The sequence below is a fragment of the Vitis vinifera genome, chromosome 2 (assembly GCF_030704535.1).
Source record: "Vitis vinifera cultivar Pinot Noir 40024 chromosome 2, ASM3070453v1".
NCBI classification, from domain to species: Eukaryota; Viridiplantae; Streptophyta; class Magnoliopsida; order Vitales; family Vitaceae; genus Vitis; species Vitis vinifera.
Genome location: NC_081806.1, coordinates 11465917 through 11472304, shown reverse-complemented (window position 1 = coordinate 11472304; position 6388 = coordinate 11465917).

Genomic DNA, 6388 nt, shown 5'->3' with positions numbered 1-6388 from the left:
AACATTTACATCTTCTTTTAAAGCTAACATCCATAAGAAAATCACCTATTTTCCTAATTTGAATATCACTTGTGTTTGCGAAAACCCTTCCCAGTGAACGATCCTAGAACCACTATGCTATAGTAGCTTGGCTACTTTAGTAATAGTATTCAAGGTATAAATTTTGTTGATACGCCTTTAAAGCTAAGCTACCATGAGTCGAATCAACACCCATTCTCTTTATTTTATTTTATTATTATCCTTTTATTTTATTTTTAGTTATTTTTATTTACTTATTTTTAAGGCTCTTTTTGTTAGTGTTTTTGGACTCATTCCATTTTATTTTTTGTCCAAATTTTTCATACCCATGTGTGGGACTAAATCTGGGCCATTCATCTCCACCATTCATACAAAAAAAAAAAAAAAAAAAAAAAACAAACTATAATCTCTTTCCATCTCATTTCCCCTACATTGATCGTCGCTCCTTTCTTTCATTTCCCCTTTTCTTTTCTTTCTTCTTTCTTTTCATTTTCTTCTTCTCTTTTTTTCCCTCATACCCATGCCATAGCTGCCTCCAACCACATGCCCTTACAATCAACATGCCCACAGTTGGTTCATTCGTTTTTCCCTTCTCCGATGATCCCCATTTTCATTAGATTTGGCTACCCTTCTCCTCCACTTCTTCCGCCTTGTCACAGCCACTCACACCCACCTCATCTTTTCACATGAATGCCGCATTTCTTCATTTTGAGATTGAACATGAGGTAAATCCTAATATTGATTTGCATAGTGTTAAGTTTAGGTTGTTTGTGAGTTTCAAGCTTCTTCTTTTTTTTGGTATGCCATTGTAATATTTTGGGTCTATTTTTCTTGATATGGATTTGGGTCTTATTGGTTATTGTTTCATTTGATTTGGATTTCATATCGTTTAGGCATGAGATATTAGTTTTGTTTGGCAGTATATGTGATTGGCTTAGGCTTGGTTGCATAATTTGATTTGGGTTGACATTATTGTATTTGTGCTTTCATTTTTATATTTATTAGGCTTGCACATTCCTTTTGGTTGTGACATATATTCTACTTCTTCCTTTGGATTTCCTTGTGATTGGGTCTTGTTTTGGCATTGTTCTAAGAGTAGGAAAAGTAACATGGAAGCAGTTGGAACAATTGAAGATAGGGCATGGGTCGGGCTAACTGAGGACCAAATTTTTATATTTAAAAGGAAGATAGGAGCAAGAAACAAGAGAGGAGGATGGCTTTCTGGATTTTTCTCTCTGTATTTTCTTTGCATTTTTTTTTTTTTTTTGTGAGAGGTTGAGAGGTTTTTGGAATTTCTAAGCTTTGTTGGAAAGCTATGGAGAGCTAGTAGAATTGGGATTGCATTGTAAAGGGTATAACTACTTATTCCTATTCTCATTTTGCATGTATTTGTTTTGTTATTCATTATCTTGTACATATGTTATTTCATTTATTTTGATATCCTCACAAGATATTATTATATGTTAGTTTTCTTTTTGTTGGTCTCTCTCCTGTTTATTTATTTATCTATTCATTTAGGATTTTATTCTTTTATTTAATGTTTTGTTTTACTACTTGTGGAGTGCATTTGTTAATGAAATCTTGTTTCAAAAATTATTGTTAATTTTTTTTAAATACATGAAAATTTTTTTTTGGAATAAATATTTAACCTTTTCAAATATTTTTTCATAGAACTGTAAAAATCTTGTTTAATGATTTAAATAAATAAAAAAACCTTATTTTGAAAAAAAGAAAAAAAAAACCTTTTTTGAACAAAATGTAAAACTGTTTTTTTATATGAAAATAAAAAATAAAAATAAAAAATAAAAAAAACACACACACACAATTTTAGAATTTAAAAAAAAATCTTTTAAATATCTTTTTAACAATAAACTAGAGTTTCTCTTTTTAACAAATTAGGTGTTCAAAGCCATAATTTTGGCGCTCATAGCCATAATTTTGGCACTCAAAGCCATAGTTAGGCATTCAAAGCTACAGTTAGACATTCAAAGCCACCTTCCATAGTTTAGGCGTTCAAAGCCACCTTCTTCATTTTAGGCGTTCAGAGCCACCTTACTCAATTTAGGCATTTAAAGCCACCTTACCCAGTTTAGGCATTCAAAGTCACCTTCCTCAATTTAGGCATTCAAAGCCACCTTTCTCAGTTAGGCATTCAGAACCACTTTCTTTAGTTTAGGCACTCAAAGCCACTTTGCTCAGTTTAGGCATTCAAATCCACCTTCCTCAATTAGGTGTTCAGAGCCACCTTCATCAACTAGTCGTTCAAAGCCACTAGGCGTTCAAATCCACCTTCTTCAATTTAGGCATTCAGAGCCACCTTGTTCGGTTTAAGCATTCGAAGCCACCTTCCTCGGTTAGGTGTTCAGAGCCACCTTCTTCAATTTAGGCATTTAGAGCCACCTTGCTCAACTTAGGTGTTCAAAGCCACATTCCTCAGCTTAGGTGTTCAAAGCCACCTTCCTTAGCTTAGGAATTCAAATCCATCTTCCTCAGTTAGGCATTTAAAGCCACCTTCTTCAGTTTAGGCGTTCAAAGCCACCTTGGTCATCTTAGGCATTCAAAGCCATCTTTCTCAGTTAGACGTTCAAAGCCACCTTCACTAGCTTAGGCGTTCGAATCCACTAGTCATTTAGAGCCATCTTCTTCAGTTTAGGCATTCAAAGTGACCTTACTCTATTTAAGCGGTCAAAGCCACCTTCCTCAGTTAGGCATTCAGAGCCACCTTTGTCAACTTAGGCATTCAGAGCCACCTTCCACAATTAAGCGTTTAGAGCCACCTTTGTTAGCTTAGGCATTTAGGATCACTTTCTTCATTAGGCATTCAAAGCCACTTTTCTTAGTTTAGGTATTTAGAACTATAGTGTAGGCATTCAAAGCCATAATTTTGGCATTCAAAGCCACAATTAAGGGTTTAGAGCCGTAGTTAGGTATTTAGAGCCATAGTTTAGGTGTCCAAAGTCGTTATTCTCAGTTTTGGTGTTTAAAGCCACATTTCAAGCGTTAGAACCGTAGTTTTCTATAGTCTCTCCTCCTCCATTGTATGTGATATAGTTTTTTAGCTTATAGCATGTGTTTTGATCTTATCATTGGTACCCCTTGCCTTACGCCCTTGTATAGTGCACATGTAGTTTTCCTTCGGTATCTGTTCGTTCTTATGCTCCACATTGGTTTAATTGCTACTTGACTTTGACATCGATTTTTGAGTCATTTTTTTAGTAATTTTAAAAGGAGTCTGGATCCATAGTGTAACTTTAGAAGCACCTTAAGAGTTTTGTTTTCTTATCCAACCCATTTTTGCCATTTTTTAGGGTTTTAAAGCCCCTTTGTTCTTGTTTTAGTTTGAGAGAGGTTGCATTACTAGGACAAATTTGGTGGTCTTTCTTGTTCTTTTGTAGGGCCCATTTTATTTCGTTTGTGTATACACTTACTTTACTCATGGACTCTACCAAAGAGGGGCATATTTGTAGACCCCCAAATTTGTCTCACATCCATTCTCTTATTTTATTTTATTATTATCCTTTTAACTTTTTATTTTTAGTTATTATTGTTTACTTATTTTTAGAGCTCTTTTTGTTAGTTTTTTTGGACTCGTTCCATTTTATTTTTTGCCAAATTTTCCATACCCATGTGTGGGACTAAATCTGGGTCATTCATCTTTGGCTTTATCTCCACTATTCATACTAAAAAAAAACCTAATCCATTTTCATCTCATTTGCCCTACATTGATCGTTGCTCCCTTCTTTCATTTCCTTTTTCCTTTCCTTTCTTATTTTTTTTCCATTTTATTCTTCTTTTTTTCCCTCATACCCACACCATAGCTACCTCCAACCACATGTCCTTACAATTGACACACCCACAATTGGTGCATTTGTCTTTCCCATCTCCAACGACCCCTACTTTCACTAGATTCGGCCACCCCTCTCCTCCATTTCTTCCATCTTATCACAACCACTCACATCCACCTCATCATTTCATGTGACTGCCACATTTCTTCATTTTGAGATTGAACATGAAGTAAAATCCTCATGTTGATTTGCACAACATTAAGTTTTTGAGTTTAGGTTGTTTGTGTATTTCAAGTTTTTTTTTTTTTTTTTTTGTATGCCATTATAATCCTTGGGTCTATTTTTCTTGATATGGATTTGGGTCTTATTGGTTATTGTTTCATTTGATTCAGATTTCATGTTGTTTGGGCATGAGATATTAGTTTTTTTGGCAATATATGTGATCAACTTAAGCTTGGTTGCATAATTTGATTTGGGTTGACATTATTGTATTTGTGCTTTCATTTTTATATTTCTTAGGCTTGCACATTTCTTTTGGTTATGACATATATTCTACGTCTTTATTTGGATTTCCTTATGCTTGGGTCATGTTTTGGCACTATTCTGAGAGTAGGAAAAGTAACATGGGAGCAATTGGAGCAGTTGAGGACAAGGCATGGGTCAAGTTGACTCAAGACCAAATTTTTTTATTTAAAAGGAAGATAGGAGCAAAAAACGAGAGAGGAGGACGACTCTCCATATTTTTCTATCTATATATATTTTTCTTGCTTTTTTTGAGAGGTTAAGAGGTTTTTGTTATTTCTAAGCTTTGTTGGAAAGTTGTGGAGAACTACTAGAATTACTTCAAATTGATGAATGGTGGTTTTTCATTCATACGTTCATTCGTTCACGTACAGAGTATATATAGAGGGTATACATGACTCAATATCCTATACAACTATTCAATCATATCTGTTAATTATGTTGACCACGTATAATCAAGCACTATAATCAAGCGTAATCACCTAAGAATAGGAAAGAATGATTACAAGGATTTGTATAGCTAATATTCTAATATCTCAACACTCCCCCTCAAGTTGGTGCATAAATGTCACACATGCCTAACTTGTCTAAAAATTTTGAGAACACTTGACTTAAGACTACAGCTTTGATGAGGATATTGGTCAATTGATCTTCTAATCGAATCTTAGGCAATTCCACAATCTTATCATCCAACTTCTCCTTAATGAAGAATTTGTTCACCTCGACATGCTTTGTACGATCATGTTGTACTGGATTATGAGCAATGTCACATGCGACTTTATTGTCACAAAACAATCGGATTGGTTGCCTAGATAGGTGACCTAGATCCTGTAAAAAGAGTCTTAGTCATAATGCCTCACAAAGTCCTAGAGCTATACCCCTAAATTCTACTTCTGCACTTGAACGAGCGACGACATTCTGCTTCTTACTTTTCCATGTCACAAGATTACCACCTACAAAGGTAAAGTAACCAAATGTAGGTCGTCTATCATCCACTGCATCGGCCCAATCAGCATCAGTATATAATTCTATAATCTGATGATCAACATTTTAGCGAACAAAATTCCCTTCCTATGAGCATTCTTCAAATACCTCAAAATGCACATGACTGCATTCATATGTTGTTCTTCAGGATTATGCATGTATTGACTCACTACACTCAATGCATAAGAAAGATCTGGTCTTGTATGAGCTAAGTACATTAATCTCCCCACAAGTCTCTGGTATCTTCCCTTATCGGTTGATACTTGATTAGGATCAACACATAATTTCAGACCTTCTTATATTGGTGTATCAACAGGTTGAAATCCCAACATTTCAGTCTCCTATAAAAGATCTAAGGCATACTTTCTTTGAGACAGAAAAATTCCTTCACTTGATCGAGAAACTTCAATCCCAAAAAAGTATTTCAGAGGACCTGGATCTTTCATTTTGAATTCTTTAGACAGATAATTTTGCAGAGCTTTTCTTTCTTTAGGATTATTTCCTATAACTACCATGTCGTCCACATATACGATGAGTGTCATAATCTTACCATGTTGCTTTTTCAGGAACAAAATGTGATCTGAATTACTTTGATGATAGCCAAGAGCTCTCATTGACTTTGTGAACCTTCCAAACCATGCTCTCGGGGATTACTTCAACCCATACAATGACTTCTTCAATTTGCACACCTTCTGACATTGCTTTTCTGACACCATGCATCCTAATGGAATATCCATATATACTTCTTCAGATAACTCGCCATGCAGAAAGACATTTTTCACATCAAACTATTGTAATGACCAATCCAGGTTTGCAACTAAAGACGGTAATACTCAAACTGTGTTGATCTTAGCTACATGTGCAAATGTCTCTATGTAGTCAATTCCATAAGTTTGAGTGTACCCTTTTGCTACCAGTCTTGCTTTAAATCGTTCAATACTACCATTTGCCTTGTACTTCACAGTACAGATCCAACGACACCCAACTAGCTTATTTCCTGGTGGACATTCTACGAGTTCCCATGTTTCATTCTTCTACAATGATTTCATCTCTTCATTCATGGCTGCTTTCCACCTTGG